Here is a 12,490-nt window from a genome sequence, read left to right as displayed (position 1 = left end):
TAGCTCTGCCTCTTCGTCATTGCAGCTATGATCAGGAAAGAGGTTTGAATTAGGATAGCTGAACAGGCAGATGTCAGGGACAAAGTTTCATCTCTGCAAGCTGAAACTTTTCCTTTGAAAAGTTTCTGAAGTGCGAAGTGTTTACTAGTGAAATGCCACCGGCTTCCTGCACATGGATGTGCACAGTGCACACTTTACTGCGTCAAGTGTTTAATTTCCGGCGAGCGGCGGAGCTCGTTGTCATAATTACTGTCCATTTGACAGGTCATTGTAAATGTCGCATGTCATTCCCAAGGACCTGATGCCGTGACATAAAACGGCTGCTGAAACTACTCAAAAGTTACATTCATCCAGCAACAGCAATCAAATGAAACTTTTTATTACTCGTGCTTTTCCTTCACAGCACTGGCAGTCGGTTTCACTGTGGAACAATAGGGTGCCTGTCGATCGAATTGTCTCAAAAGGAAAACTTTATAACGTTTGCTGTTCCTCCAGAGCCATGCAGCAAATTTCTTTTCCAAGAGCTCTGTTCGTATAACCTTACTTGGATGACCTTAAGGTACCGGACTGCAATGTACTCAGTCGAAAAAACTCCATGGCTTTTGTTTCAACCGTTGCTCTAGTCAGACACTTAATCAGCCCTAAACTCTCATTTGCACGGCTATTTGTAGCAGATGCTGTACTTGATTACTCCCCTATTTGTGAACTAGAAGAATAAAGTAGAGTAATTCATGGTCTGTTTATTTGCAAAAACATAGCTGGTAGCCTGCTGCATAAAGATTATTTTAAATGCGGATCATTATGCTTGTGTTATGTTACCTCTGTCTTAATACCTTAAATTGAAGGTGCTTAACCACTGTTACCTAATGTTTGTCTGTCATGGCTTCCCTGAGCCAGCCATAACAACTTAGCCAATATTTAGTCAGCTATTTCCACTGGTCAGGCAGTGCATAGCCATTAAAAAGACTGGAGCCCCAGACAGACAGTATTACACCAGTGTGTCTGTTCAGGCAACATCCTCAGATTATGTAAACACTGTGCGTTATAGTGCTGAGTCTCCTGTCAGCATAGAAGTCTGCATCTGTGACAAAGACTGTTATCTACTATGTGTGCTTCGCTAAACCAGTATCAGAGTATTTAAATTTACTTAGTGTACTTTTTACTGCCAGCTTTTCAGCAGCCTGATTTAACATTCTCAAACCCAATTTCCTTTTTAAATCTTTAAATTGTGTGCACGTGTGCATTAAACATTTAATTAAGCTGTGAATCAGCCCTCGTTATGCAATCAATCATTTGTAGTTTTAGGTAATCGCAGCTATCAGTGGTTGTTTGCCTCCTATACAACATGCGGAAGTGGTTAGAGGGAGTCAACAGAAGACAGCTGTCTGCTCATTCAGCTAAATAATTCTTTGATATTTCCTTATATTGTAGATTTTCTTATTGTTAGCTTTCCTTATTCTTCTCTGAAAGAGAGAGAGAGAGACTAAGAGTACTGTGCACAAGTCTTGAGCCACCCTTTCTTTCTGTTTAGCTTCTTGTAATTCTTAAAGTGGAAAACAATAGTTGAGCAATAGTTCTCCAGGATTTCTGATGGTCTTCTTCTTTTTTTGTACATTGGCTGCTTTCACATTTGTTTTCAGTCCAGACTTTGTACTTGACCATTTTCAAAAAATATGATTTTTGTGTTAAGCCACTTTACAGTCATTTAAGCATAAAAAAGTCACCTAAGTTAAGGGATGAACCAGTGTTGTGTCTACACACAACAGGCAAATTACCAATGAAACAATCTAAAATTGCATCTTTAAGCAATTTGTTACAAGCAGCCTGTCATCAAAATAATTTTTTGTCATCTCTTTGGTTAAATCTATGAGAATTGTATGGAAGATCGTTTTTGCCACAAAAAATATATCCATAACTCAAAATTTTGAGAAAAGTAACTCGAAATTTCAAGCTAGCGCTGCCAATGAGTAATCTTCGTGAATGACGTAATTTCTTGTTACTCGGAAGCTGAAGCCCTCAGCTACAAATGCTACAGCTAAGCTACCAGTATTACAGTCAGTCATGAATGCACAAATTGCTGAGTATTTTCAGCGTGGCTTCACAAATGATGAAATCCTTATGTTATTAGCTGAATCACATGGCGTTACTATCAGCAAACATACTCTCAAACAGTGTTCCCTCTAAGCTGCGCACGTGCGCAATTGCGCACTGCTGGCACGGTCTCTGCGCACAGAAAATCTGCATTGCGCACAAAAAAAAATCTAACCTGAATTGAAATTAAAATTAATACTTTAACAATTCTGTTTTGCAGTGTTAGTCAGTGAGTGACTGGCTGCTCCCGTATGGGATTAGAACGATGCCACTTTATCCCATAGTCCAGCCAATAATGCGATTCACATTCCTATATACGCTGCTAATCTACGTCGCTGACAGGCTATGACAGCGTCCTTATGTGCCGACACCGGTGTTTTAGCTAGCAAATGATGTGGATGTGGAGTGAAGCCACGTTAATGACAAAGTGGACAACCATTGGAGATGTGAGCAGGAGAGACGGAACAATTGACGGAAAAAGTGTGGACTTCATACCAGTTTTTAAATTGTGTTGATAGGCCACGTAAAACCAGAGTTACGATAAAAATATCTGCAATGTTTGGTTTCCTTGCTGAATACTATCGTTGTTTATATTTACTGCGGGAAGCAGTGTTGCCAACTCCCCAGTAAGAAAAATCGCTATTGGCTGTCCTAAAAGTCGCTAGAAGTCGCTAAATGACGTCATTGCCTAATTTGCATAATTGGTCATGCTAATATAATTGTAACCTACGTTGTTGGAGAGAGAAATAACATCGTGGAAGAGACATAAAGTGAGTAAAAAAACGTCCTAAATGCATTTAGAGTTTATTTAGAACTACGAATTAAATTTATTTTAGCAATAATTGTTTTTTTGTAATGTCTCAATTCCAACCCTGCTCCTTTATCCGGGCTTGGACCGGCAAAAGTGACCTGAAATAGGCACTCTGGTGGAGTTACTTTGTGTGTGTGTGTGTGTGTTTGTTTTAAACCTGATCCACAAAACAGCATAACAGTAAAAGAAGAACTGACTGCGTTACAGTCAGTGCGGGAGCAGCGGCTTCGCTCATGCGCGATTCATTTGCAGTTCGGATGCACAGGTGTGAACATCTCCTGCCCTGATAGCAGTTGGGGGAGGACTATCCTCCACCTGTGAGCGCTTTGGCACGGGCGAGGTGCCCACGGCAGCACCGCTGCTTGTTGAGAGTAAGAGCAATACACGCTTTCACGTCAAAAAGACGTCATAAATAAGTCTCCAATAACACCAGAAAAAGTCGCCAGATTTGTCGCTAGTCGCTTTTTAGAAAAAAAGTCGCTAAGGGGGTCTGAAAACTCACTAAATATAGCGACAAAGTCGCTAAGTTGGCAACACTGGCGGGAAGAAACGGTAAAAATGGCGTTTTATAAGAAAAAAGGCTCGAAAGCGCTCTACGCCTGTGAGCAAAAACAACCTCCACCGCCCCCTCCCTTTCCTATTCGTCCAAAAAAGTACCATGTCGACCAATCAAAAAATGATATGGCAACGTGGCATCTAGTTGTTAAGAAACGGGGGAAAGTTTTAGGAGTGACGGCGGTGCTTTGAGATGTGAGAGATTTGAGACGTTTAGCGCAAATCTTGTGTAGTTAGTGTGTAGTGTAGTTTTGTTGTGTGTGTCAGAACAATGAGGCGACTGCTGAATGTTACAGGTGTTACAGGAGTGATACATCTCCTGTTGTCAGGCCTGCAGGTATCAGACTGTTCTCCTTTATCTCATAGTGGACAGAAATTATTTTTTGGAGTGGCACAAATAATTTGTGTGGCATCAAATTTGACGCAGGCGAATTTGATTGCAGGCAGCAATAGCTGATTGTTCTGTAAATAGTTTGAAATGTTTATTTAAAAATGCCTTGGCTAGCTGCAAAAAACTGCAAAAAACTTTGTTGTTTGCCAAACTGAGTTTTTTTTTTTTGAAGAAATAACTATATAATTAATTGCCCAGCATTGGTCATTATATGCTATATTTTGCAGACAGGACTCTCTCCCAGACAACAACTCATACTCATAATACAAGTCAGAGCTTTACTAAACAAAAAAGAAAAAAGTAAGTTATGTTTTCGAAATTGGAGCTTTAGTTATTTTTACTTCCAATAGTGTTAACATACTACACAGGTCAATGACTAGATTTTTTTTTAAAATTTTCATTGTAAGTGGGCTAAAGCAGTTAATTAAAAGTAGTCTAACATAAAGCAATGCTGTAATTTGATTATTTTAATAAACCATGTAACTTGGATGGATTAGATGCCGGCGTGACCACAGTGCACACGTCTGATGTCGCTCACAGTGGTCCAAGGGATCACTCAGGGAGTTTGTGTGTTCGCTCAGACACATGAAAAATTAGAGGGAACATTGCTCTCGAAAGCGCCAATTTGTTGCTATACATTGGTAGCTCACAATCCGGTTTTGAGTGCACATTCCTCTGCTCCATATCCTTCCCGGTAACAAGTAAATGAAATAATTCACGTAGATTACTGATTGGCAGCGCTTACTCGAAATTTCAAGTTACTTTTCTCAAAATTTCAAGTTAATAAGTCAAAATTTCAGGAAAATAACTCCAAATTTCAAGTTATGGATACTTTTGTTTTAATTCCCAATAATCTATTAAAACTAGACATAACTCAGCAACTGGATAAGTGAAGGCCAAAAGACTGAGCATCAGGCTTCCAAAAATAAATAATGAGCGATGTATTTGACCCTTCAGCTGATACATGAAGTGACCTCAGTGGAAGAGTGGCTGTCAGGAAACCTAAAGGATGGGAAACAGGGAGAAAAGACTGAGGTATACCAAATTACACAAGGACTAGAGTGAATGACTGGACTGTTTTGAACACAAGTATCAAGGAAGTTAGGAGCTGGTGGTTGAAAAATGGTTGAAATTATGAAAGCAGAAAAGCATGGTCAGATTTTCATCCACCGAGCAAGACAATCTAGAAAGCATCTGATTGGCAACAGCTTCCTCTTTCAGCATGACAATGATCCCAAACATATGGCCAATGCAGTAAAAGCACAAGTGGACAGCAAAAACGCAATTGAAAACTATCAGTCATGGATCATGGATCAGTCATGGATCAAGATTATTGGAGCAGTGTGGGATCATCTTGACAGAGAACAGAACAAAAGGCAGAAACATCCAAAGAAATGCCTTGAATATATTTCAAGAAGTCTGGAGAACTATGACCAAAGATTGCTTAAAGAAATAAGAAGAAAGCATGCCAGAGTTCAGGCTGTGTTGAAAAATAAAGGTGGTCATGCCAAATACTGACTTTCAGGCTTGTTAGAATTGTTCAAACTCCAATTTTTTCCTTATATACTGTATTTCTATGTGTGTTTGCACATGTTTGCACAAGTCACTGTACCTGTTTCCCAATTTCTGAGCAATTTCGGATAAAGCTAGCTGGATTGTCATTTTTTTTTCTTCCACAAGCTATTTGACATTGCATAACAGCAAAGTAAAGATGTCCTTGTTATGGAACCTCCAGAGACACTACTGAGAGTAAAGACAGCAGCTTCTCCCTCAGCAGCAGGTATTCAGCTCAGCCATGCTGAAATGCCAGAGTCTGGCTGCGTGGTTGGCATGCTGGTCATGCTGTAGAATGAAGTTTGGACCAATAATCATCTACTTCCTGACTGTATTGTAAGGATAATAATCTAAACGTCTAAAGTGCCTAAAACCTTTGCCTTGTACTGTATATTCTCCATGTCCTATGTTCTAGTTTAAATGATTACAGGAAGCAGTGTTTGCAGGTTTTTAAAGTCTTTCCTGTAGTTGAAGAACCTTGGCTTAAACGTGGCCTTTGGACATCTGAAACCTGACCTGTCCCCATGCATGTACAGCAAAACACTGCAAACCAAAATTAAACTTTTAGCTAACTCAGGTGTAAAGTTAGACTTTAGCCACTATAAAGTTGCAACAGTTTGAGACGTGGGAGTTTATCCCTCAGCAGTTTAAGTCATTACAACCTCTTTGCTACAGGTTGGAACTTTAGCCCCGAACAATGAACCTGGAGAGCTGATGGAAAAGCCATCTATACTGAGACTGGTTTTATTGCTTTCCAGGCCTGCTTTCCCCCCTATGAGGTAATTTTGGAGGAATGTCCCAGAGAGTAAAGTAAAAGTCAGGTCAGAGTACTTGACCTGTTTGTTTTGAGCCTAACTTTTGCAACTTTCCTTTTTTGGAAACAAAGCTAAGAAGCTTAAATTTCTTGACTCCCGACTTTACTAGTGCTCTAACATCGAGCTTGTAAAAGAACAGTGCTTGTGTCAGCACCCACAGAGTGTATCAAATGATTGTAAGACCTGTCTTGGGGGAAGCCTTCATTGAGGTTGTAAAATTGAGTCACTGACTTGTAGGTGAGGGTACTGTAAGCACTGGCTAAAATCGCTCAGTTTCATATTTTACACACTGACGAGGTTCATAGTAGTGTGTGAAATATAACAGCTTAGCCTTGTGATAATATACCTAGAAATAAATCCTCCCCAGTTAACAATTTGGTTTAATTCCCGGTAATAAATGAAATAGAGAACATGCATCTCTAGAGTCTTAAAATAAGTCCACAGAAGAAGTGCAAACTGCTTCTGCTGATATCACAGAGAGTGGGTTTTACAGTAGTTTGGCATGGGACATTTTCACCAACTGTGGGCAGTACGCAGAGTAGCTGTTTTTCATTAAATTTAAGTCGGATCGTTTGTCATAAACTCAATGGCGCAACAAATTTGCAAAAAGGATGGCAAGGCATAAGGAAAAGCTGTGTTAATACTTCGTGTTGTTAACCAGATGTGATCAAAGAGGCAAACAGTACATGCTGTAACAGCTTAATTCTGATAAGTCAGTCTGGTATAGGTACTGCTGTTTATTCAAAGGGGGCAATGCATATTAATTCACATAAGTACTTAAATGCATCATGTAAATGTGCCAGATTTAGCCACACAGGCTAAATTTCACATTTTCATATCTAAAATAAAAGACATACCCACATAACACTGAAAACACCTATGTTACGCACTATGACAAAAACATCAGATTTATTGAATTGGACCGTATCGTGAAGAATTATATGCCCATTTTATCTAATGTTTTAATATTCAGTTGGTGCTGCTCAAAACCCCACTCCTCTCCAAGTGGGATCTCACTGAGGCTCGGCACTTTTTTTGGCCTCTTCAGCTTTTATTTTTGTCTCTCTGTTTACTATAAAAACTTGTGTGATCACTGGCCTTTGGTTTATATTTACTGTGGCAACGGATAAGCTCCATCCTGACTGTCAACGTCTGAAAATCTGAACACGATGTTGTCTCCGGTCGTTGTATGTTTTCATGTTTATGGAGAGGAGGACAGTTGTAATCACTTAGGCCAGAAGTTTTTAAAAGGAGTCAGCTGTTTATACCAAGTATTTGGATAAAGTCTGATCACTAATGACATTGACCGGTTTTGACTTTATTTACTAAATACTCCTAGAAAAATGTTGTGCCTCTACCTCAGTGCATTTCTGAAGCGAGGAGTAATGAGTTATGGAAACAAAGATCACTTCCACTTAAACTCGTGACGTCACGTGTCAAAGGATTTCAGCTTCTTACGGCCTCTGTCTTCATTTGTAGGTACAGCAGAGCTCTTCTAAACTTACACTGTGATTCTTTGAATAGTTAAGTGATTTCCTAAACTTGGGATGTGAGATGTGGCAAAAACAAATATTAAAATTAAGCTGTTTAGTCAAATATGCCACAAAGAGTTTCTCCATTTTCAGGGGATATTGTGTGTGGCGCTTACAAGTGCTAACTGTGCTATATGAGAAGGTTGATGAAATATTTTAGGCTTTAGGTTGCTAACTTCTTCTTTTTTTTTAAGAAATTGCAACATAATTACCCGAATGTGCTGATTTATTGTCCACAGCTGACTTCCATTTGTCATTCTTTTTTGGTTGTTTATCTCTCTGGTCACTCGCTGCTACGTGTCATTTGCAACAACAAAGAAACAGCAGAGCGGTTGCAGTTCGTTGCCATGGACAGGATTTCATACAACACCCATGAACGGTTATGTCTCATACTAGAGCCATGAGTCTTTGTTGGCTCTGTCCGTGTTGTAAAATGTGGAGATGACAAGCTAAATATAAATGTGTATTGGATTTCAAGAAGCACGAAATAGACGGTGCTGAGAGGAAAGCCGGAGAGCACACCGTGGCTGGTCCCATGGCACCGTCTGTGATGGATGGCTGTCAGCCCCTCCAGTGCCACCCCATTTCCTGGGGTCACACCACTGGAGGTCACGTCTCTCTGGAAGTCAGCCACCAGAACTCTCAGCCCCATGACGGGAAAAGCTCCGATACATCTTTGAAACTCATAAACTGTCGAATAGAGCCAAAGCAACAAAATGTAAATGTTGCACTAAATGGTTGCCAAGACAAACAGTGTCTTCGTGTTTTTTTCCAAGACTTCTTCTTGAAAATATACAACATTGACTGACTCTCAGATGTGGTATAGCGTGTCTTTATTGGAACCGTATAAGGCCCATTCTTTTCTTATGAGGTAATTCTGTTTGCCGTTATATGGGGGGGTGTATCCAGTGATGTCACCCCGTAATTTACTCTATGCTCTCTTCACAGATTTGCTGATGGTCCATGTAGTGTCTGACTTCTCATCAGAGGCAGGAAATGACCAGTTATGGCTGCAACTGTTGCTGTATAAGAAGAGTCCTTAAAGTCTTCATTAGTTCTTTTTAAAGTACGGCGACACATGTTCAGCTCTTACTTAACTAAATGATTTAAAAGCCATAACCACTTTTTCCCCATAGACGCTGAACGGAAGACTCTTGGCTTATCCTGAACCTCTTTGTTGCAAAGCTATTTATAATGTTGATATTTCCATTTCGTCCCGTTCCAGGCTGTAGATGAAATGAATGGAGCGTCGCATTCTGCCAGCTGCAGCTTGCTGGTGTTGATTGCACTGAATATGTGTAATAAAGTCAACTCTGAAATTGGAAAGCACCAAGTGTCTACAGACTGGGGACCAGATGTCAAAAACACCTAAAATGAACAGCGTGACCTTTTAAAAAGTCATTTCACAAGTGTGTGATTACGGGCGTGGAGCAGAGGAGCATCTGGTTGATAACGAGGGAGTTTTCCCTCCTCACTGTCTCCAAGCGCCTGCTCACAGAGGGTCGTCTGATTGATGGGGTTTCTTTCTCATATTGTAGCATCTTTGCCTTTATGATATAAAGGTCAGCAAGGCAACTGTTGTTGTGATTTCAAATCAAAATCAAATCACTTTTATTGTCACATCACATGTGCAGGTACATTGGTGCAGTACATGTGAGTGAAATTCTTGTGTGCGAGCTTCACAAGCAACAGAGGTGTGCAAAGTACAATAACATAAGAACGAGCAAATATAAGAATGGCTAAATCGGAGAATTATATGAATAAATATATGTACAATATAAGAGTGTATGCATATTACTGGGTATACTAAATATGTATGTCTACGTGTGTGTATATATGTGTGTGTGTGTGTGTGTGTGTATACATATTTTACAAATTAAATAGAGTAAAAATAAAATAAATATATAAAATATACAGAGGTTGGTAGTTGGATATTGTGCAAAACAAGTGGCATTTATATACAGTATGGAGTGCAATATAAGTAAAGGCAAATTGAACTGACCTATGCTCATATTGGTAAAGTATATCATATATTATAGCAATATGGAATGTAGTTTGTAAAATTAACAAAACGTATGTGTTATGTCTTACTCAGGGAGTAAATCTTGATTTGCAGTCACACGTCTAAGCAACTATATTTCTGTAACCAAAACACTAAAACTTGCAATGTAGCATGTGAGTTGTTGCAGGGCTGGGGCTGTGGGGGGGTTTAGATGGCTTCTATAGCCTCAGGTGTTCATCTCAGCATTACTGCCTCTGGTTTGGGGCTGTAAAGCACTTCTTTAATATCAGTGCTACACAGCATGGGGGTGTGTCTAAAAGTCATTGCTGGAGCAAAATTGACAATTACCTATCCTGTCAGGGCTGTAGATCTAAGCAGAGTGATTAGGTAACAACTGTGGGTCTGACCTCACTAATGGTGCAGACACAAAATATCCTGAGGGAGCAAAGAGTGCTTGTGCCGCCAACTATTTAAACTGGCGGGGGTTGCAAGTAAAATAAAAGTCTTTTTATCTGGGGCTTTAAACTAGAAATCTACACACAGCAGAGCCCTTTCTCTCTGCTCACTATCGAGGGGCATACCTGGCTATCTAAGCACTCGATTTATCATGACAAGAGTTCTGTTGTTAAAAAGTCTTATTGTTGCCTGCTGTTTCTGAATGTGGCCTTAATGAGAGTAGTGCGGTTGAGCTGCAACAGCTGAGCTGAAAGGCTGTAGAGAATAGCACAGAGGGCTCATAATTATCACTGGATTTCTCACAGTGAGTTACAGCAGTTACATCATTTATTACTATATTGATTATAGCAGCTTTATAAGTCTCAATGTCTTTGTGTAATTCTCTATAATTATGTAGTTATAGCGGTTACTGAATTATGCGCAATTAAAACAACAAAATTCAGTTCGTGCACGTTACTACTCTTAGTGGTGTGCTGTGTTGCTTTATTTTGCTTGGACCTCTTCGTGCAAGTGATTATATAAGCGTTTTATTCAATTGAGCCTGGAAAGTCTTTTTTCTAGGAAGAAATGTGAATGTGAGGAAGAAGAAAATCTGGCGTCTGATGTCCTGCTATAATGCCAGGACTGATGTGAATGACATTAAATGTCGAATCGAACCCAAAACAGTAGCTTTGAGACTTTTTTGTAAGAGTGTGTATGTGGTGGTCTTTATTCCTATTTCCTTCCTAGCAAAAAAATGTTTGATTTGGTACAACGCCCCCCCACTCCCGCTCCCATCTGCAGTCCCGTGGAGTAATGGAAGGAAGCGGGGCTTGGCTGGCAGATTGGGTAGCAGGATGGATGGAACTACTGTGGTGAACTCTGTGGGGATGAAGTCAGTGTCTGGCTCGCATTAAATCGCTACCAGACACATTCAGTCAACCAACAGCTAGATTCCAGCCAACATGCTTAGAACACATGAAGGTGTTAGCCTAGATCAAGACAAGCTGATGTCTCTGTTGCATGTGTTGGAGGAGCGCTGTGGGTGGCTGGAAGAGCGTCCCAGTAATGATATCACTGGCTATTCTACAGAGAGCCACGTGATGTCTTATACAGCGCTGTAAAAGGTAAAGACCAGTTCAAAACTTACTAATGTTCTTGGCAAGCTGTTCACTGACGTGTGCAGGAAATATTGTCAAGCTAGTTGAAAAGAATGATGTCAACGAATATGCCACACAGCGTTTGTGTTTTATTGCCCCGGAGAGATGGCTTTGAAGGCTTCGCTGGTGCACGTCTGACACGTCTGCCTGAGATATCAGCCTGATTATGATTAGCCCTTTTTCCATGCAAAAAATAAACATATAAATAAATACATAAACATTTTATCCTTTTTAACAACTGCCTTAGTGAGAGAAAGTTCACTTAGCCCCACAAAAATTAAGCTAAAATGTTTGAGTGCATGTGCATTATAAATAACCTTTTAAATACAAAATTACCCAAATTATTATTTATGGACCATGTCTGCATTATTCCACTCTTACCTATTTTCCTCTGGCTTACTTTCATAAAGATTTTCTTTTTTTTATGTATGTATGCTCAACTGCTGCTATGGCAACAAGTAAATATTGCCATGTCATGCTTTTCATCTGCGCACAAGTGGTTTCCAGGAGGGCACAGGGTAATGTTATGGTTAATACTATACTGCGTATGTATGTTGATTATCACATTTATTGGCAGTACAGCTATATGGAGCAAGAAACTTAAAATGTCATCTGGAAAATAGATTTCAACTTCATAAATTGGTCTCCACACTTGAGTGCTATGCTGACAAAGTATGTGCTAACAAAATGCATTAATGGCTCTCAAGCATGTTGCCAGCATCTTTATATTCACGCAGTTACTGCAGTGTGCAGCATGATTACATTTGCATTAGTTGGGCCTTCGGTGACCCTCATCCTCTGTGTCAACTTCATGCACTGATTCGGTGCCAGACAATCTGCTGTAAACTTTACATTTTAAGATGTCTAACAATAATGATGAATATGCAAGAAATACTCAGTGTTTGGTGAAATGGCTCAGACTACACTTTTGCTCATGGACATCCTCCATTACGCTTTTACCAGTAGTTCAGTCGCCACCTCATAGTATTACTCAGTCTCTCCACAGATGCTGGTGACCATATGAATGTTGGACATTAGTCATATTCCTTACTGGTTTGGACTCCAGTTGTGTCTGATGTTAAATAAAAGGGTGTCATTGAAAAAAAGCAAAAAAAAATGTCTGGAAAATTTCTTGCACCAACTT

Source organism: Neolamprologus brichardi, chromosome 12 (genome assembly GCF_056152115.1).
Source record: "Neolamprologus brichardi isolate AB-2024 chromosome 12, ASM5615211v1, whole genome shotgun sequence".
Lineage (NCBI taxonomy): Eukaryota > Metazoa > Chordata > Actinopteri > Cichliformes > Cichlidae > Neolamprologus > Neolamprologus brichardi.
Note: the sequence above shows the minus strand (reverse complement) of the source record.